Consider the following 22,456-nt stretch of genomic DNA (forward strand, 5'->3'; position numbering starts at 1 on the left):
TTCGTGTTACATACTAAAATGCTTAGACAAAGTACAAGTTACATTGTTAAGAGAGAGTCAGTGGTTGAGTCAAAATCACGCAAATTAGACAATTAGTTTATGAAGTAGCGCGAAACAAGTCGTAGCGGCTGGACTTGATCCTGTCCTTTCGAGGCATCAGTAGAGCTCAAAAGCGTTACTGGATCGTAGGCTTCATCGCTTAACAGTACTCTATTCTCCGTTTCGAGCCTCATAAACGCGGTTAAAATTTATTATCTTGATTTCAAAGGGAAATTTGGTTTCGAAAACCGCCTAGATGATGTTGCGCACCAGAATGTTAACCGATAAAATCGGTAAGAAAGCCACTCAAAAACTATAGAACCATAATTTTGTAAAACTATAATAGACATTTAATGTCTTTTCGTATATCAAACTTCTTCCCGTATTAATTTGGAGGCTAATTATTTGTGCTCTAGCTAGCGCTTAATTAACATTAATTGGACTCAATTCAAAATTAAAGCAAAATGAATTCAGAAAGGTCTGTAGCGCAGTATACCTTTCATACCTAGGATACGTTTTGGTTCACTTTTATAATTTATTTAAACTTGCAACGGACTGCCCCAGGGAAAATTAAACTGGCCGGTCGTGAGGAGGGGAATTCCGTCACAGGACGTTAGGTAGCCCTGATTTAATTAAGGGGGACCTTGTGACAACGTTAAGTCTTAAAAACGGGGATTCTAAGATAGGCCTAATTAATTAACTTCCTCCCATTGGAATTTAATAAAAGAAATTATTCATACTTTAGGCTCATGTTGAAATCAGAAAAACGGATTTAATGAAACTTTATAAATTTTACAAAAAGAAAATTCTCGCGGGAAATTCCCGAAGGACGATTTCGCGTGAACAAAAACTATCGCGGGACGTGGTAGTGCTTCTATCCGAGGACGGCTCCGGCGGCTTGAAGTAATGACGATGAGAGAGAGAGCGAACCGTGGGTCTTACACGGGCTTATATACAGAAATCATAAAGAAAGGGGGGGAGAGAAGGTAGAAGGAGGTGACGTAGACGACAGAGGAGCGGACATATTCCTGAGAATACGTCTGTCCCTCTGTCGTCTGCAACGATTTCTGGACGAAACCGTTGCAAACGCCCCCTCGAAAAAAAGAGAAATAGGTTAGACAAGTTGGGAAAACCAAAATATTACCTCTCCGAGTCAAGAGGTCTACTACTACAAAGTTATTTACCTAGATATGGAATTATTTCACTTTTTTGAAGTAAAAATTTACGAAATATTGAAGCAGTATTCCAAGCATAGCGAATATACAGTAAAGCAGACGACATTTTACATCCAATAAGGATAAATCTTGGACACATGGAAATCAAAATAACAGGAAATGAAGTCTACGCTTCAGCTGTTTACCCTATATTCTGACAGCTACATTCGCAACTGGTTAGCAGTGTAAACACTACCGTCTCGTCTCACCTCAACAATATTCTTAGTTTGCCAACATGAGTGTCAACGTTAAATAATACCAAAGCTAAATTGTAGCTAGACGCACTGATAGTCAATGCGCACCATAAAGAGAATAAAAACTCTGTAGCTTAGCCCTACTAATCTAATTGTCACCATGATCTTTTCTTCTATTATAAAATCTTAACCTGATGATTTAATAGTGTATTTAACTTTCGGCTCACTCTGAACCGTTGTTATCTCTTCATTTGAGACACGAAAATCAAAACCCAAAGTTTACTTCACCTCAGGCCTCAATTATTTACCTTTATTTCACTAAGCCTATTGCGGGTAATACTAGATCTACCCGCCGGAGTTTAGATCTTAGCTTTCTTCATGAAATCACTAAACCAAGGATTATTCTATATACAGATGTAGTATAGCTTAAGTAATATGTAAACAGCCATTTCAAATAATAATATTAAAAAAATCTTTGGAATATCAAAATGAAACAGAGCTTTAAAGCTACAAAAGTACTAAATGCATCATAATTACGAAACATATTTCCACATATTCACTTTATATTAAGGATAAAGGGAATTGCAGCGGTTTCGTCCAGAAACCGTTGCAGACGACAAAAGGGACAGACATATTCCTCGGAATATGTCCGCTCCTTTCGTCGTCTACGTCACCTCCTTCTTCCTTCTCTCTACCCCCCCTTTATGATTTTGTATATAAGCGCGTGTAAGACCCACGGCTCTCTTTTTTGTTCCTGTTCTTCACGTCAACTCCAAGGAAGCCGTCCTCGGGGAGAAGCTCTATCCCGCGACCCGCGAAAACGTTTGAACAATCGCGCCGTCGTCCCTCGGGAAAATCTTCGCGAAGTATTTTCTTTGTAAAACTCAACAAGTTTATTAAATTCTTTTGTCAATTTCAACATGAGCAGAAGGTATGAATAATTTCTTTTAGTAAATTCCAACGGGAGGAAGTTATTTACTTAGGCCTATCTTAGAATTCCCGTTTTTAAGACTTAACGTTGTCACGAGGTCCCCCTTAATTAAATTAGGGCTACCTAACGTCCTGTGACGGAATTCCCCTTTTTTTTCACGACCGGCCAAATTAGTTTTTCCCAGGGGCAGTCCGTTGCAAATGGTGCCGCGTGACCAGGATTTTCGAACCACCGCGTGTCAAATGGTGCCGTGCCCGTCTTTTTGAACCCTCGGTTATTGTTTTTCCCGTCCCGTCGCTTTTCTTCGTCGACGGGGTGGTCGGGCCCGATTCGCGTGTTAGTTACAGGATAGTTCTAGTTTGAGTTAGATAGCCGCCATCTTGGAACTTTCCTTCTCGAACATTCGAAGGCGTGCCTCCACATTTTTAAATCGATTTCAATCATCGAAATTAATTATTATAGTATTTATTTAGATTAGTATTATTTATTTTTAGAATGAAATCTTGTGATATCCCAAATTATTTTTCGAATAGATAGATTTTTGGATTTAAATAATTTTGAAACATTTTAATGAATCATCCCGAATCGTGCCCGAGTTTAAAATTGTATCGCGAAAGACAGGACTCGGAAAATTCGTCGATCTCCTCCCGTGAATCGGAAAATTCGGGATACACGTGGCCAGAAGTTAGGCATAACCTCGTGGTCGGTAATATCCTACGTCCCTCTCGGCTAACCGAAACGAATATGGCATACGCGCCTAACCCAAATGATGAACCCTTATGGGATAGTACTTATGATTCAAGCCGATTTTTAAATACCCAAGAAGAAAGGATAGAAAATCCCTCGCAAAAGGAAACAATTCCCAAGTCAGTTGAGGACGAATCGAATAAACGCGCTAGAAACTTAGCCTTATTCCGTCGCACAAGCCAAGTACACAACCCCCATAGGGCAAATGACATTCAAAATAGATATGGAGGGAGTAGCCCTGACTTGGTAAATGTACCTGAACCCCCACAAACTAGTCAACCCACACCCAGAGTAGAAGTAGCTCTAGGGCCAAGAGATTTATGAGTAATTGGGCCCCAACTAGTCAAATGAATACCCCAATTATGTCTACTATACCAATCACAGTACCTAATACCCCTCCTTGTGGAGCCATTCCACGTACTAGTTCGGTGATATACACAAATGCCCCTCTTAGACAGAATATAGCTAATCCAGTATCTGTAGGACAGACACAGAGTCAAACTAGACAGTCACCTAATATCCCACAAGGAATTTCACAACCCCCTCCTGGTCAAGGCTATAGTCAGCCCCCAGGAATGTCAATTCCTCAGCCCCAACAGAACAATCCAAATAGTGGCGCTCAACAGGCTGCATTTTTAGCCTCGATTTTGCAATCTTTCTCGAATATGGCAATCTCTAGCCAAGGTGGAGTAAAAGGTTTAGATCCCCCGGATAGACTAGCTTTTTACGGCAGGCAAAACGAAAGCGTACCGGAGTTTCTCAGGCAGTTTGAGGAATACGCGACTTTCCACAAAATTAGCGAGGACGATAGAATGCATGTTATGCCCCTCCTCTTACGAGAAAATGCCCTATACTGGTTTCGATCCCTCCCTCAAGGAATGGGATGGCCCGAATTTAAAGGGAGACTGAAACGGCACTATAAAATTGAGGATGAGGAAGCAAAGGTTAGAATAGATCTAAATAACAGGCTACAGAAACCCAATGAGTCAGTAGACGAATTTTTCGGTTATTTTGCAAGGGTAAACCAAAATCTACATCCCCCAATACCGGATAATGAATTACTCGTAATGATAAAGCGGAATTTAAGAAACGATTTTAAAGGGCTTCTAATGTTTATCCCCCTGTACACTACCGCGGATTTACATGACGCTTGTTTAAAAATCGAACAAACCTTAGGCTTAAATTAACCCAAAGCTAGTCAACCCCCAAGTAAGACAAATCCTAATGAGGAAAAAGCTCAACCAACCCCTGAAACTCAAGTTAAAACATATCAGGAACCCATAATAATCCGAGAACAGCCAGTATATCAGATACAACCTCAAGTAGTCTCTCAGTCACAAGTGATACCCCAACCCCAAATATTGCCTCCACAACCGGTTATACAGCAGATAGCTCCCCCAACAACGGCTTATACCCCAGTAACAACTCCAGCCGAGTACATTCCGCCTATGGGAACATATTACACAACCATGGACACAAACTTTGAGCGGTTCACCCCTCATGGGAGCACAACCCTCCCTCTTCCGGAAGGATCCCAAAATCCTTTCCCTGTCCAATATGTCACTCAAAGCTACCCAGCTCCAAATTATAGAGTTCCTTTCCCGAGACCAAATCCCCAAACAAGGCAATCCCACCTTGAGTCAAGAAATCAACCAAGACGACAGAATCTACAACGAGACGAATATCCTCGCCGGACTCGAGTCTTCGAATCGAGAAATCAAACTAGTGAAACCAGGGAACGAGAACCTCGACAGCTAGCCCTTCCACCAGTTCCAAGACGTCAACAGGACAAAACCCTCCGGTAAATAACCAGGGCGCACGACAAATAACCTGTTTCAACTGCGGTGGCTTGGGTCACTACGCAACCGAGTGTCCGTCAGCCAGAATGGAAAGAAATCGAGGCCAGTTTCCGGGAAACTCCAACTCGGGGGGTAATACCAGAGGACGTTTCCCTCCCGCGACTCAATAGTCCATCAAAAAGAAAACCGAATTGTGACCACGCCACTTCACTTGGCCACAATTCAAAGAAGAGGACTCCCAAAGAGGAACCCTCATTTAATAAAAATAAAATTTGAACACACAATCCTACATACAAGAATCGATAATGGTGCTGAAGTATCCATGATAAGCCTAGACCAATGGAGGGCCATACAAAGATTTAGGGGAGAAGATAAACTAGAACCTAAGTCAGAAAGATCAGAATGCATAGTCATGGGGAACGGACAGTACTCTTTTACTAAAGGATCAACAGTATTAGACTTTGAAATAAAATTTGAACAAGACATCATTAGGAATTTTAGTCAAGAGTTTCATATTGTCCCTTCACTCCTATGTGACGCAATCTTAGGCCAAGATTTCCTAGAAGATTGGAATACCATTATCGATTTTGGAACTTTAACGGGCTCAATAAATGGAGTAACACTTAAACTATTAGAGGTGTCAGAGGACAAATTGCCCCCGTCACCTCAAATGGTAAATAACGTCAACGAAGCAGTAGATTCAACCTCTCTCTCGTACAAGCAGAAGAGAGAGTTGAAGGAACTCCTTCTCAGATTTCCTGAACTATTCAGCGACAAGTTAGGACGAACCAGTCTGGTAGTCCATGAAATACACACAGGTAACGCTAAGCCTATACATAAAAGAGCATACCGAGTTAGCGACGAAAAGAAAAAGATCATCGAACAAAATATCTACGATATGCTAAAAGATGGCATCATCAAACCATCCACGTCACCATGGGCTTCACCAGTCGAACAAGACGACGGATCCGGAACAGGAAAAAAGAAGTACCGCTTCTGCATCGACGTTCGGGAACTGAACGCTATCACCGCCAAGGATCCTTACCCTATTCCTCGGATAGACGAAACCTTAAGTAAGTTGGGGAAACCCAAATACATCACAGCGTTGGATCTGAAATCAGGCTACTGGCAAGTCGAAATGGAGCCAGGAAGTTCACCAAAGACCGCCTTCATCACTCACGCCGGAAAATACGAATTCAACGTTCTCCCGTTTGGACTTTGCAATGCACCGAGTACCTTCCAACGGCTAATGGATGAAGTCTTCCGAGATGGAGAAAATTTCTCTATCGTCGTATACTTAGATGACATCCTGATCGCATCCGAAACTTGGAAGGAGCAGAAGAACGCTTTGGAATACGTCATGACCAAATTGAAAAACGCAGGCCTCACTCTTCAACTGAAGAAATGCAGATTTGCCCAGTCAGAAGCAGTAGTCCTGGGACACGTCATCAACGAAACCGGAATCTACATCGATCCGTCCAAAGTGGAAGCCATCAAGGACTATCCGAAACCGAAGACGCTAAAACAACTTTAACGATTCCTTGGAATGGCTGGATGGCACCACAGATTTATACCACACTGCTCAAAGATAGCCACTCCGCTCAACCACCTGAAAAAGAAAGGAGTCAAATTCGAATGGGGTCCAGCACAAGAAGAAGCATTCCAGAAAATCAAGGAAGCCATTTGCGGTTCTCCGCCTTTAGCTGCCTACAAGCCAAAAGCACCAAGCATCCTAACGACGGACGCCTCAGATGCAGGTCTAGGAGCAATGCTATCTCAAATTCAAGACGGGATGGAAGTCCCCATCGCTTATGCCAGCAGAAATCTAAGGAATGCCGAAGCAAACTATAACACATCCGAGAAGGAATGTCTCGCAATCTACTGGGCCAAAGGACATTTCCGACCATACCTGGAAAGCAGACCTTTCACCGTCGTAACCGACCATAAAGCACTACAGTGGCTATTCGGTCTAAAGGAACCAAATTCAAAACTCGTCAGATGGGCGATGTATCTCCAAACCTTCGACTTCAAGGTCCAACACAAGAAAGGAGTCGAAAATATTGTCGCCGACGCCCTTTCAAGAGCCCCACTTGGACTGTTTGCTATGTCAGTCGCCTCCAACGTTGAAGAGGAAAATCAAGAAGCGTCATCAGAAAACTCGAATGTCCCCTCGGATCACTCTCATCATGCGTACATTCTTCCTCCATTTCCACGCGCGAACTTTCACATCTTCGACCGCGATGACATCATTACCGCCCAAGGAGAAGACCCAGTTATTCGCGAAATCATTGAACTATTACGACAAGAAAACCCGCCAGAACACCCAGATTTCGAGATGGTCAACAACTTGATATACAGAAAAGCATCTGGAACACGTCCAGCAAGAATCTATCTACCAAAATCCCTCAGAAGAGAAACCATGAGACTTCTACATGATCATCCACTTTCCGCCCACCGAGGAAATTATAAGACAAGAGAAAAAGTAGGACATAGATATTGGTGGCCCGATCTGGACAAGGACGTCAGACAATACGTCAGGGAATGCGTCCTCTGCCAACAATACAAGATAAGCAACAGGAAAACTCCCGGGCTTATGATATCCACAGTCCCGACTGGACCCCTCGACAAGATAGGAGTAGACATCATGGGACCATTTCCCGTCAGCCGAAGAGGATACAAATTTCTACTCGTGTTCACAGACTACATGACCAAGTTCGTCGAATTAGTACCTCTGAAAAGAATAACAGCGGATGCTTGCGCCCTAGCCCTAAAGAACTTTGTTTGCCTATGGGGAGCACCAAAACAGATCCTAAGCGATAGAGGAACTCAGTTCGTTTCTTCTCTGTGGCATAACACATGCAAGCTATTCAACATAGGACCAATCCACACGTCTCCATATCATCCACAGTCAAACATAACAGAACGAATAAATCGAGTTCTCGGAGAGACCATCTCAATCTACGTGGAGAACAATCACCGAACGTGGGACGAAACGTTGAACGCTCTCGCCTTCGCGATAAATTCAGCTCCACACGAGACAACCAGATGATCTCCATTCTACCTCAATATGGGAAGAGAACCAAGACTCCCATGGGACATTGACATCGGTATGCCCTTGGAAGAATTTGAAGACCGATCCGAGACACTAAAAATCCTCAAAGACCAATGGAAACTAACAAAGAACTTTTCAAAATTGGCTCAAGCCAAACAGAAAAAATACTACGATTTAAGAAGAGAAGATCTCTAATTCGACGTTGGAATGATAGTATGGAAGTTAACTCATCCCCTATCTAACGCCAATCTTGGACGAATGGGAAAACTGTGCCCGAAATGGACTGGACCTTTCAAGATCGTGGAAAAAAGAAGTCCCCTTGTTTACATCCTCGAAGACATGATCTCTGGACAGAAAACAGGTCCCATAAACATAGCTCAACTCAAACTTTACCAAACTTCAGAAGTTCCCCTGGAGGAGAATGAAGGCTCAGAAACTCCCAGAGAAGAAATAATCGAACAGGTCGAAGACATCCCTGAGGAGAATATCCCGGAAGATGAAGCTACTCAGCCAAAAGAAATTATTCCTCCACCGAGATCAAGAGCTCCGACTCCAGAAAGAACACCACCCCCAGAAGTACCAGAAGAGAGACCTCAGCCTTCCTCAGAGTCTTTTGAGGAAGTAGAAGAAATGATCGGCCCATTCCGATTTGTTGACAGAATACCGAAAAAGAAAACTCAAGAACCAGAAATACGTCAACCAGAAGAAATCCAGCCGGAATTGGAGTCACAGGAACCCATTGTCAATCAAGGAGAGACGCATCCAGAAACCGAGCCATTGCCTCAAGGACCTCTAACTCCTCCCGCGACAATCCAAGTAAATCCCCCTCCAACTCCTACAGCTGAAAGACCGAAAAGAGATCACCCAACAACAACGACAACAGAAGGAATCAGACCTAGAAGAAAAACGCTGCGAGAACTGAGCGCTTCTACTGATGACGATAGAATGTCCGAACCGGAACCGGAAAAACGAGGTCATCCGACTACCTCATCCGCCGCTCCTGGACCTAAAAGACGACCAGTTAGAAAATTATCAAGTAGCAGCCTCTCCAGTGACGAACCCGAGGTCCCCGATCTCCGAAAAAGAAGTCACCCTACGACCACATCTTCTTCCATAGGACGAAAGAAGAAACAATTAAGAAAGTTATCAAGTAGTACCACTACAAAAGAACCCTTAATTATTCAAAATCCACCTATTCATAGAAGAGAAAGACGGCCACAAGCTCAACTACAAGATCAACTAAGTTCATCCTCAGACGAAATAGACCGAGTAGCCGATAGAGAAAAAAGGAGAAAACGAGCCAGAGTTCCGACAACAGGAAGTTCTTCGGCAAGACCAAAGAGAAAGGCTCCAAAACTTCATACACTATCGACAAGTCCGGAAGGAGAACCACAACATCGAGAAACAAATCCTGAACCACTCATCTCCTTGACCCCTGAACGTTTAGTTCTCGTCCATGAAATATCTGAATCCCAAAGTAGCGCAGAAATTAACCCTCCTATATCATCTTCTAATCGGGAACAAATTCCGACCAATTACGAGAAACCATTCAAAAAAATATGGGTTCGCGAGTTATGTTACCGCCACACTGTCCAACCTGGAAAAGTAGATATGGACGTATACTACTATCCCCCAGGACCAAAAAGCCGCATGCTACGCTCGCGAAACGAGATATCACAATATTTACAAGGAAAAGGAATCATAGATTTAATACCAGAGGACTTTACTTTCAAACGAGTACCGATAGCAAAACCTCCTTGGGAAAGAGCCCGCTTGGCTCACCCACGACGTACCGTGCTAACGGCCGTCTAATATCGCGAAGCCTTACACATAAATTAGCTTCTTCCCTTGGGAACTTATCTCATTTCTTATTTAGGTTTTCATTACCTAATAATGATATGTTTTAGAGCGACTACAAGTAAGCCCCTGCCTTGGTCCATGAGGCCACGAATTCAGAGAGGAAGGATAGAACAAATAACCCCAGAGGACTTTTTATTAGACCCGCTCCTCCGTGACTTCGAGATCGTTTCGTCTCCGGCAGCGACCTATTTTGCACAAGAACAAGTAAACCCCACCCAGGGTAGAATCCCCGTGCCACATCCTCAGGACGTAGTAATACTACACCCGGACCCCGAAGAGCGACCTGAAATGGAAACGGGAGCCGCCGAGGCGGAAATGCCAGCGGAAATAGAGAGGGATGAAATCCCAATCGAGACCAGAATAGCGAACACTATCGCAGCCGCTGAAGCGGAAGACGAAACCAGAGACCCTCCCACCATACCAGCCGTCGCCAATAAAATACTTCCATTAGAGCTCCCTGCCGCCACCGCAGAAGAAGAGATCCCCATGGTACTTCCTGTCGTCGCAGCTACAGCTCCAGAAGATATTCAATTGGAACAACCAGCCATCGCCCTGGAGGAAATTCGAGTCGAGCCAGCCGTCGCAAGGGACGAAAACCCCATAGAACTCCAAGCCCATCCAGAAGCCACGCTATGGTGGTGTTAGAAGCCAGGTGTACAGACTGGTGTCCATGTGGGATGGACAAAGAATAGAAGATGGTGGTGTTTAGAAGCCAGTAAGTACAGACTGGTGTCCATGTGGAATGGACAAAGACGAGAAGGTGGTGGTGTTTAGAAGCCAGTAAGTACAGACTGGTGTCCATGTGGAATGGACAAAGACGAGAAGGTGGTGGTGTTTAGAAGCCAGTAAGTACAGATTGGTGTCCATGTGGAATGGGCGAAGCCGCGAAAGACTAGAAGATGGTGGTGTTTAGAAGCCAATAAGTTCAGACTGGTGTCCATGTGGGGTGGACAAATGAACAGAGTTGTTAAACAGGCAATGGAGCAATAGCCTGTAAGTCGAATACAATTTCCGGGACTGTAAATGCGGTCTGGAAATTGAATACACGTTTGCTCCGATTTGCAAACTGCGAACGCGGTCACGTGGGTGTAACAACGGACAGACAGACAGACACACAGACACGTCGAAATTAGAACCTCTCCGTGACATACGTCACTCGGAGAGGTAAAAAATGTAAGGGGGAAGATAAGGAAAAGGGGTTTAACTTAACCCGTTATAATAATTTAAAGTGGTGTTTTATTTTTTTTTTCATTAATCAAAATTGGATTCGGGTGTTAGAAATGCCGTTTTGCCTATCTTTCTGAATAAATTTTCGCGGGCATAGAGACGAACGGTGGAGTCCTTCAGCGTTACACGCGGTGCATATGTAGTGAAGGAGGGGTCTCGTTATCAAGGGAAATCCCTGGGGAGTGACGGGGTATAATTTCACTAGATCGCCTTGGGAAATATTTTCCCAAGTGACTGGGTATAATGCCCTATTCCGTGGTAGAGCGCGTTGATAAGGTTGCTCTTGTAAAAAGAGTTTTGCGTAGTCGTCTAATTCGTATAAGTTTTCTTGAGGGATGGGAATTTGTCCATGGTCCAAGAAGTTTATTTCCAGTTGGGAAACGGTAGGTCGCGGTCGAATTATGGGGGGACTGGAACAATAGCGGCGGCTTCTTGGTTGGCGTGGTTTTCTTCCGGATTTTCTTCCATGGCGACGGTTGTGGCAGTAGGAAGCTCCCGGGGATTTTCGTCATTTGGGACGGCAATGGCTGCAGGAAGTTCCCGTTGGACGTTTTCCTCCATAGCGACGGTTATAGCGGCAGCAACCTCCAGCGGAATTTCTTCCTCGGTTGTGGCTGGCAGGACTGGAGGTTCCCTTTGGATTTCTTCCTCGGCTACATCTGGGTCAGCGGGAAGTTCCCTGATGATATGTCCCGCTGCAACGGCTGCGATTGTATTTTCTATTCGAATATCTACGGGAGCATCGTCTATTTCTTCTTCCGGCGATTCCGTGGCGGCGGCTCCGTTAACATTATTGGCTTGATACTCAGGATCCGGGTGGAGAATTATGACATCGTTGATATGATGCGTGGGATTCTCGACTCTCGGGGTTATGGAATTTTCCGGATGAAAATAGGTGGCCGCAGGTAGGGAGACGATTTCGAATTCTCTTACTAACGGATCTAACAGGAATTCTTCCGGCGTTATGGTTTGTTTGTCGTCTTGTTATTCGGGGTCCAGTGGCCCAGTATAAGGGTTTTTTTCTGGCTAGCTCTAAAAGTAATATATCATTAGGTAATGAAACATAAATAATAAATAAGATAAGTTCCCAAGGGAAGAAGTTAATTAATGTGTAAGGATTCGCGATATTAGACGGCCGTTAGCACGGTACTTCGTGGGTGAGCCAACCGGACTCTTTCCCAAGGAGGTTTTGATATAGGTACTCGTTTGAAGTTGAAGTCTTCTGGTACTAAATCGATGATTCCCTTTTTCTTGTAAATACTGGGATATCTCGTTTCGGGAACGCAGCATGCGGCTTTTGGGCCCTGGCGGATAATAGTATACGTCCATATCTACTTTGCCTGGCTGGACAGTGTGGCGGTAGCATAACTCGCGAACCCAGCCCTTCTTGAATGGTTTCTCGTAATTGGTCGGAATTTGTTCCTGATTAGAGGACAGTATAGGATGGTGAACTTCTCCGCTACTTGGGGATTCCGACAGTTCATGTACGGGAACTAAACGTTCAGGGGTCAAGGAGATGAGTGGTTCAGGAGTGGTGTCTCGATGCTGCGGTTCTCCTTCCGGACTCGTCGATAGTGAATGAATTTTTGGAGCCTTTTTCTTTGGTCTCGCCTAAGAACTTCCTGTTGTCGGAACTCTGGCTCGTTTTCTCCTTTTTTCTCCATCGGCTACTCGGTCTATTTCGTCTGAGGATGAGCTTAATTGATCTCGAAGTTGAGCTTGTGGACGTCTTTCTCTTCTTTGGATAGGTGGATTTGGAATAATTAAGGATTCTTTAGTAGTGGTACTACTTGATAATTTTCTTAATTGTTTCTTCTTTCGTCCTATGGAAGAAGATGTGGTCGTTGGGTGACTTCTCTTTCGGAGATCGGGGGCCTCGGGTTCGTCACTGGAGAGGCTGCTACTTGATGATTTTCTAACCGGTCGTCTTTTAGGTCCAGGAGCGGCGGAAGAGGTAGTCGGATGACTTCGTTTTTCCGGTTCCGGTTCGGACATTCTATCCTCATCAGTAGATGTGCTTAGTTTTCGCAGCGTTTTTCTTCTAGGTCTGATTCCCTCTGTTGTCGTTGTTGTAGGGTGATCTCTTTTTGGTCTTTCGACTATCGGAGTTGAAGGGGGATTCACTTGAATTGTCGCTGGAGGAGTTAGAGGTCCTTGAGGCAATGGCTCGGTTTCTGGATGCGTCTCTCCTTGATTGACAATGTTGTCCTGTAATCCCAATTCCGGTTGGATTTCTTCCGGTCGCCGTATTTCTGGTTCTCGATTTTTCTTTTTCGGTACTCTGTCAACAAATCGGAATGGGCCGATCATTTCTTCTACTTCCTCGAAGGATTTGGAGGAAGGTTGAGGTCTGTCTTCTCGTACATCTTGTGGTGGTATTCTTGCTGGAGTTTGAGTTCTTGGTCTCGGTGGAGGAATAATTTCTTTTGGTCGAGTAGTTTCATCTTCCTGGATATTTTCCTCAGATATGGCTTCGACTGGTTCTATTATTTCTTCTCTTGGAGTTTCCGAGTCTTCATTTTCCTCCAGGGGAACTTCTGAAGTTTGGTAAAGTTTGAGTTGAGCTATGTTTATGGGACCTGTTTTCTGTCCAGAGATCATGTCTTCGAGGAGGTAGACAAGGGGACTTCTTTTCTCTATGATCTTGAAAGGTCCAGTCCACTTCGGGCATAGTTTTCCCATTCGACCAAGATTGGCGTTAGATAGGGGATGAGTTAATTTCCAGACTATCGTTCCAACGTCAAATTCGAGATCTTCTCTTCTCAAATCGTAATACTTTTTCTGTTTGGCGTGGGCCAGTTTCGAGAAGTCCTTTGCTAATTTCCATTGGTCCTTTAAGATCTTCAATGTCTCGGATCTGTCTTCAAATTCTTCCACTGGCATACCGATATCTATGTCCCATGGGAGTCTTGGCTCTCTTCCCATGTTGAGGTAGAATGGAGATCTCCTTGTTGTCTCATGTGGAGCTGAATTTATCGCGAAGGCGAGAGCGTTCAATGTTTCGTCCCATGTTCGATGATTGTTTTCCACGTAGATTGAGATGGTTTCTCCGAGAACTCGATTTACTCGTTCTGTTATGTTCGACTGTGGATGATATGGAGAAGTGTGGATGGGTCCAATGTTGTATAACTTGCAGGTATCGTGCCATAAAGATGACACGAATTGGGTTCCTCGATCGCTAAGGATCTGTTTTGGTGCTCCCCATCGGCAAACAAAGTTCTTTAGGGCTAGGGCGCAAGCATCCGCTGTTATTCTTTTCAGAGGTACTAATTCGACGAACTTGGTCATGTAGTCTGTGAACACGAGTAGAAATTTATGTCCTCTTCGGCTGACGGGAAATGGTCCCATGATGTCCACTCCTATTTTGTCGAATGGTCCAGTCGGGACTGTGGATATCATAAGCCCGGGAGTTTTCCTGTTGCTTATCTTGTATTGTTGGCAGAGGACGCACTCTCTGACGTATTGTCTGACGTCCTTGTCCAGATCGGGCCACCAATATCTATGTCCTACTTTTTCTCTTGTCTTATAATTTCCTCGGTGTGCGGAAAGTGGATGATCATGTAGAAGTCTCATGGTTTCTCTTCGGAGCGATTTTGGTAGATAGATTCTTGCTGGACGTGTTCCAGATGCTTTTCTGTATATCAAGTTGTTGGCCATCTCGAAATCTGGGTGTTCTGGCGGATTTTCTTGTCGTAATAGTTCAATGATTTCGCGAATAACTGGGTCTTCTCCTTGGGCGGTAATGATGTCATCGCGGTCGAAGATGTGAAAGTTCGCGTGTGGAAATGGAGGAAGAATGTACGCATGATGAGAGTGATCCGAGGGGACATTCGAGTTTTCTGATGACGCTTCTTGATTTTCCTCTTCAACGTTGGAGGCGACTGACATAGCAAACAGTCCAAGTGGGGCTCTTGAAAGGGCGTCGGCGACAATATTTTCGACTCCTTTCTTGTGTTGGACCTTGAAGTCGAAGGTTTGGAGATACATCGCCCATCTGACGAGTTTTGAATTTGGTTCCTTAAGACCGAATAGCCACTGTAGTGCTTTATGGTCGGTTACGACGGTGAAATGTCTGATTTCCAGGTAAGGTCGGAAATGTCCTATGGCCCAGTAGATTGCGAGACATTCCTTTTCGGATGTGCTGTAATTTGCTTCAGCATTCCTTAGATTTCTGCTTGCATAGGCGATTGGAACTTCTATCCCGTCTTGGATCTGCGACAGCATAGCTCCTAGGCCTGCATCTGATGCGTCCGTCGTTAGTATGCTTGGTGCATCTGGCTTGTATGCTGCTAAAGGCGGAGAACTGCAGATGGCTTCCTTGATTTTCTGGAATGCTTCCTCTTGAGCGGGACCCCTTTTGAATTTGACTCCTTTCTTTTTCAGGTGGTTGAGCGGAGTGGCTATCTTTGAGTAGTGTGGTATAAATCTGTGGTGCCATCTAGCCATTCCAAGGAATCGTTGAAGTTGTTTTAACGTCTTCGGTTTCGGATAGTCCTTGATGGCTTCCACTTTGGACGGATCGATGTAGATTCCGGTTTCGTTGATGACGTGTCCCAGGACTACTGCTTCTGACTGGGCAAATCTGCATTTCTTCAGTTGAAGAGTGAGGCCTGCGTTTTTCAATTTGGTCATGACGTATTCCAAAGCGTTCTTCTGCTCCTTCCAAGTTTCGGATGCGATCAGGATGTCATCTAAGTTTACGACGATAGAGATATTTTCTCCTTCTCGGAAGACTTCATCCATTAGCCGTTGGAAGGTACTCAGTGCATTGCAAAGTCCAAACGGGAGAACGTTGAATTCGTATTTTCCGGCGTGAGTGATGAAGGCAGTCTTTGGTGAACTTCCTGGCTCCATTTCGACTTGCCAGTAGCCTGATTTCAGATCCAACGCTGTGATGTATTTGGGTTTCCCCAACTTACTTAAGGTTTCGTCTATCCGAGGAATAGGGTAAGGATCCTTGGCGGTGATAGCGTTCAGTTCCCGAACGTCGATGCAGAAGCGGTACTTCTTTTTTCCTGTTCCGGATCCGTCGTCTTGTTCCAGGATTACGACTGGTGAAGCCCATGGTGACGTGGATGGTTTGATGATGCCATCTTTTAGCATATCATAGATGTTTTGTTCGATGATTTTCTTCTTTTCGTCGCTAACGCGGTATGCTCTTTTATGTATAGGCTTAGCGTTACCTGTGTGTATTTCATGGACTACCAGACTGGTTCTTCCCAACTTGTCGCTGAATAGTTCAGGAAATCTGAGAAGGAGTTCCTTCAACTCTCTCTTCTGCTTGTACGAGAGAGAGGTTGAATCAACTGCTTCGTTGACGTTATTTACCATTTGAGGTGACGGGGGCAATTTGTCCTCTGACACCTCTAATAGTTTAAGTGTTAGTCCATTTATTGAGCATGTTAAAGTTCCAAAATCGATAATGGTATTCCAATCTTCTAGGAAATCTTGGCCTAAGATTGCGTCACATAGGAGTGAAGGGACAATATGAAACTCTTGACTAAAATTCCTAATGATGTCTTGTTCGAATTTTATTTCAAAGTCTAATACTGTTGATCCTTTAGTAAAAGAGTACTGTCCGTTCCCCATAACTATGCATTCTGATCTTTCTGACTTAGGTTCTAGTTTATCTTCTCCCCTAAATCTTTGTATGGCCCTCCATTGGTCTAGGCTTATCATGGATACTTCAGCACCATTATCGATTCTTGTTTGTAGGATTGTGTGTTCAAATTTTATTTTTATTAAATTAGGGTTCCTCTTTGGGAGTCCTCTTCTTTGAATTGTGGCCAAGTGAAGTGGCGTGGTCACAATTCGGTCGGCTTCTTGATGGACTATTGAGTCGCGGGAGGGAAACGTCCTCTGGTATTCCCCCCCGAGTTGGCGTTTCCCGGAAACTGGCCTCGATTTCTTTCCATTCTGGCTGACGGACACTCGGTTGCGTAGTGACCAAGCCACCGCAGTTGAAACAGGTTATTCGTCGTGCGCCCTGGTTGTTTACCGGAGGGTTTTGTCCTTCCTGGGTCTGGTCATGTTGACGTCTTGGAACTGGTGGAAGGGCTAGCTGTCGAGGTACTCGTTCCCTGGTTTCACTTGTTTGATTTCTCGATTCGAAGACTCGTGTTCGGCGAGGATATTCGTCTCGTTGTTGGTTTTGTCGTCTTGGTTGATTTCTTGGTTCAGGGTTGGATTGCCTTGTTTGGGGATTGGGTCTCGGGAAAGGAACTCTATAATTTTGAGCTGGGTAGCTTTGAGGGACATATTGGACATGGAAAGGATTTTGGGATCCTTCCGGAAGAGGGAGGGTTGTGTTTCCCTGAGGGATGAACCGCTCGTAGTTTGTGTCCGTGTTTTGGTAATATGTTCCCATATGCGGAATGTACCCGGTTAGAGTTGTTACTGGGGTATAAGCCGTTGTTGGGGGAGCTACCTGCTGTATAACCGGTTGTGGAGGCAATATTTGGGGTTGGGGTATCACTTGTGACTGAGAGACTACTTGAGGTTGTATCTGATATACTGGCTGTTCTCGGATTATTGTGGGTTCCTGATATGTTTTAACTTGAGTTTCAGGGGTTGGTTGAGCTTTTTCCTCATTAGGATTTGTCTTACTTGGGGGTTGACTAGCTTTGGGTTTATTTAAGCCTAAGGTTTGTTCGATTTTTAAACAAGCGTCATGTAAATCCGCGGTAGTGTACAGGGGGATAAACATTAGAAGCCCTTTAAAATCATTTCTTAAATTCCGCTTTATCATTACGAGTAATTCATTATCCGGTATTGGGGGATGTAGATTTTGGTTTACCCTTGCAAAATAACCGAAAAATTCGTCTACTGACTCATTGGGTTTATGTAGCCTATTATTTAGATCTATTCTAACCTTAGCTTCCTCATCCTCAATTTTGTAGTGCCGTTTCAGTCTCCCTTTAAAGTCGGACCATCCCATTCCTTGAGGGAGGGATCGAAACCAGTATAGGGCATTTTCTCGTAAGAGGAGGGGCATAACATGCATTCTATCGTCCTCGCTAATTTTGTGGAAAGTCGCGTATTCCTCAAACTGCCTGAGAAACTCCGGTACGCTTTCGTTTTGCCTGCCGTAAAAAGCTAGTCTATCCGGGGGATCTAAACCTTTTACTCCGCCTTGGCTAGAGATTGCCATATTCGCGAAAGATTGCAAAATCGAGGCTAAAAATGCAGCCTGTTGAGCGCCACTATTTGGATTGTTCTGTTGGGGCTGAGGAATTGACATTCCTGGGGGCTGACTATAGCCTTGACCAGGAGGGGGTTGTGAAATTCCTTGTGGGATATTAGGTGACTGTCTAGTTTGACTCTGTGTCTGTCCTACAGATACTGGATTAGCTATATTCTGTCTAAGAGGGGCATTTGTGTATATCACCGAACTAGTACGTGGAATGGCTCCACAAGGAGGGGTATTAGGTACTGTGATTGGTATAGTAGACATAATTGGGGTATTCATTTGACTAGTTGGGGCCCAATTACTCATAAATCTCTTGGCCCTAGTATATGCGTTATCTTGAGCTACTTCTACTCTGGGTGTGGGTTGACTAGTTTGAGGGGGTTCAGGTACATTTACCAAGTCAGGGCTACTCCCTCCATATCTATTTTGAATGTCATTTGCCCTATGAGGTTGTATACTTGGCTTGTGCGACGGAATAAGGCTAAGTTTCTAGCGCGTTTATTCGATTCGTCCTCAACTGACTTGGGAATTGTTTCATTCTGCGAGGGATTTTCTATCCTTTCTTCTTGGGTATTTAAAAATCGGCTTAAATCATAAGTACTATCCCATAAGGGTTAGGCGCGTATGCCATATTCGTTTCGGTTAGCCGAGAGGGACGTAGGATATTACCGACCACGAGGTTATGCCTAACTTCTGGCCACGTGTATCCCGAATTTTCCGATTCACGGGAGAAGATCGAGGAATTTTCCGAGTCCTGTCTTTCGCGATACAATTTTAAACTCGGGCACGATTCGGGATGATTCATTAAAATTTTTCAAAATTATTTAAATCCAAAAATCTATCTATTCGAAAAATAATTTGGGATATCACAAGATTTTATTCTAAAAATAAATAATACTAATCTAAATAAATACTATAATAATTAATTTCGATGATTGAAACCGATTTAAAAAATGTGGAAGCACGCCTTCGAATGTTCGAGAAGGAAAGTTCCAAGATGGCGGCTATCTAACTCAAACTAGAACTATCCTGTAACTAACACGCGAATCGGGCCCGACCACCCCGTCGACGAAGAAAAGCGACGGGACGGGAAAAACAATAACCGAGGGTTCAAAAAGACGGGCACGGCACCATTTGACATGCGGCGGTTCGAAAATCCTGGTCACGCGGCACCATTTGCAACGGACTGCCCCTGGGAAAAACTAATTTGGCCGGTCATGACAAAAAAAGGGGAATTCCGTTACAGGACGTTAGGTAGCCCTGATTAATTGTAGGGGGACCTCGTGACAACGTTAAGTCTTAAAAAACGGGGATTCTAATATAGGCCTACTTAAATAACTTCCTCCCGTTGGAATTTAATAAGAGAAATTATTCATACCTTCGGCTCATGTTGAAATCGACAAAAGAAAAACTTTAATGCTTGTTAAATTTTTACAAAAGAAACTTCGCGAAAGTTTCCCGCGGGACGACGGCGCGAGAACAAACTATCGCTGGACGAGCGAGATGGCTTCCGAAGGCTTGAAGAACAGGAACGAGAGAGAGAGAGGGAGTCGTGGCTCTTGCACGCGCTTATAAACAAAAATAAAGGGGGGGTAAAGAGTAGGAAGAAGGAGGTGACGTAGACGACGAAAGGAGCGGACATATCCCGAGGAATAAGTCTGTCCCTTTTGTCGTCTGCAACGATTTCTGGATGAAACCGTTGCAACGGTATTTGTAAAAGCTTAAAACGGAAATGAACTTTGACTTTCAAGTCGAGCAAAAAATTCCTAAGTGAAAAAAAAGAATCTCTTTTTAAATTAATCAAATTAAATGGGTAAATTAAGACAAATAATAGTCCGTTGGGGGGGAGGGGGTTAAAGAAATGTGACGTGGTTTTCATGGGAGGGGTCTTAGAAAACGTGACAAAGCGTGATTTGGGGGACGGGGGATCAGAAAATGCCATTTTTTGCCTTACGTAGTTTATGGACGGTCCCAAAGAATGGATTATAAACTTGAAAAATACTCGTTAATTGGCCTTCTAGCGGCAGATAGTAGCATTTTTTGGAAGCAGCTGAGTTTAAAACGCCTTGTTTTGTCTAGATGGCGCTAGTTTTTTCCGGAATTTGCCCCAGTATTTTTCATAACCCCACCCACCACTATACAAGGGGAAGGGGCGAGTCAGCTTAATTAACATTGGTTGGGCTCTATGGGCTGTTTAGTATTGTTAGTCCGTGGTCAAATAATTTTATCAAGCCCCAGAGGTCCTTTCAATCCCAAATATTTAAGTAACACAAGTTACTATTTTAAATAAAATGGTCAATTTCCATGCTAACTCAGACTCGGAGGCAAAGCCATGTTAAACCCGCGTTAACAAATGGCAATTCGTAGCACGCGCCCTCATCCCTCTACCGATCGCGATTAATCGCCAAATGTCTGGTAAAGAAAAATTCGTCTGTATTAATGGTTCGGGAAATTTTTTAGCCAAGGCTTAATGTTAAACAGACTTTATAAACAAAAGTAAAATGTAGCTAAGGCCCGTATTCTCTGTGAAATAGGAATAAAAGTTAATTATTTATTTAATTAATTTATTTTAAACAGAGGTGTTGGTACGAATATAAAAGAAGGAATTAGCGGCCTCTCTGGGTAAGTTTTGATTGATCTCTCGTCTCACCCTTATTCATTAATTAATTAAAAGTTTTGCACAGCTCTCCATTAATACTAATTAATTACTAATATCTTGCTAATACTCAACACATTTTTCACTTTATACACGTTAAATCAGGGGCGGACTGACCATAGGGCCCCAACTGCCACTGGCAGTGGGGCCCCAGTCAATGGGGGCCCTCCTTTTCGGGGTTTGCATATTTCAAAATTGGTCCTTCACTAACTCAAAATAGTTATGTAGCCATAAATCGGACATTGGTAAATGGCATCTCATAAGATAATGTTCATTTAATAATTTATAAAGAGTAGTCTTATTGTTTTCGACTCTACTATTATACCTTGGCCTATCCCGCGAGAAACAAAACTTAAAATCGGTTTATATTTTACTTTCATTCTTAGTGAGAAAGGGAAAAGTATGAGCGGATTCCAAACTAGCGGTTCCCTAAATAGCGGTCCTCATAACAGCGGTTTCCTAAATAGCAGTTTTCCCGAAATGACAGTCTACCCGTTACAGCAGTTACCGATACAGTTGTTCTCGTAAATGCGGCGTACCGTTACAGCAGTTCTCAAAAGAGCAGAAAAACGGGGATGCGAAAAACTATAGTTATTTATTATGGTATAGGCTGGGTTATATGAACTCAAATAGAACTAGATCAGATACGGATAATTTTGTTTGGTTAAAGTTGATTATTTGAACTCAATAGTATTAGGTCAGGTCAGGTTGGGTTGGGATTTTAAGGTTTTTTTTTCGTTTGGTTTGAGTTAGGTTAGTTATATTTTGGAAATAGTGTAACAATGTTACGCCTTTTCCAAAATATTGTTGTTTATCTTCATTTTCTTTCCAATTAATAATATGCCTTTTCCAAAAAATTAGGTCACTTTACCAATGTTACGCCTTTAACAAAATATTGTGTTTATCTTCATTGACTTCCCAAATAATAATGTGCCTTTTTTAAAACATTAGGTCACATTACTGATTAAATCATCACTGAGTAAACTAACATAAAAAACCAACGAACATAACTGTATTGTTAAGAAATGCTCAACACTCAAGACAAACACTGCTATTTCCCAAAATAGCAGCCGCTATTTCTAAAACAGCAGCTGCTATTTCTTGAAGAGCATGCAGTTTTGATTAACGCCGCTGTTTTTTTGGAATCGCGGTTGCTATTTCGAGAACTGCTCTTCCGAGAATTGCTGATACGAGTTACACCCCCCGAGAGATACGTGCTCCGGGAAAATGGACCGAATTGCCCCCTCTCTCGACGGCCCAGAAGATGTTGAAGCTTTTTCGTGGCCTAAACTTAAACATCCGTTTATATTTTACTTTCATGCTTAGTGAGAAAAGGGGAAAACAAGGGACTGAGAGCACATAAAGATAAGGCTAAAGTTTAAAAACTACTACTCTTCATCACTTTTTGAAATTTACTGTTTAAGCTCTAGTTGAAGATAAATTTATTTTTAAGTTTTATATTAATATTTTTACAACCATTATCCACTAGAATTAACCAAGGTCGAGGCCCGGCCGGGCCCCGAGATGTACGGGCCCGGGAAAAAGGAC

This window comes from Phalangium opilio, unplaced genomic scaffold, assembly GCF_054372755.1.
Source record: "Phalangium opilio isolate 3A_F unplaced genomic scaffold, DU_Popi_V2 ptg000086l_1, whole genome shotgun sequence".
Classification (NCBI taxonomy): Eukaryota; Metazoa; Arthropoda; class Arachnida; order Opiliones; family Phalangiidae; genus Phalangium; species Phalangium opilio.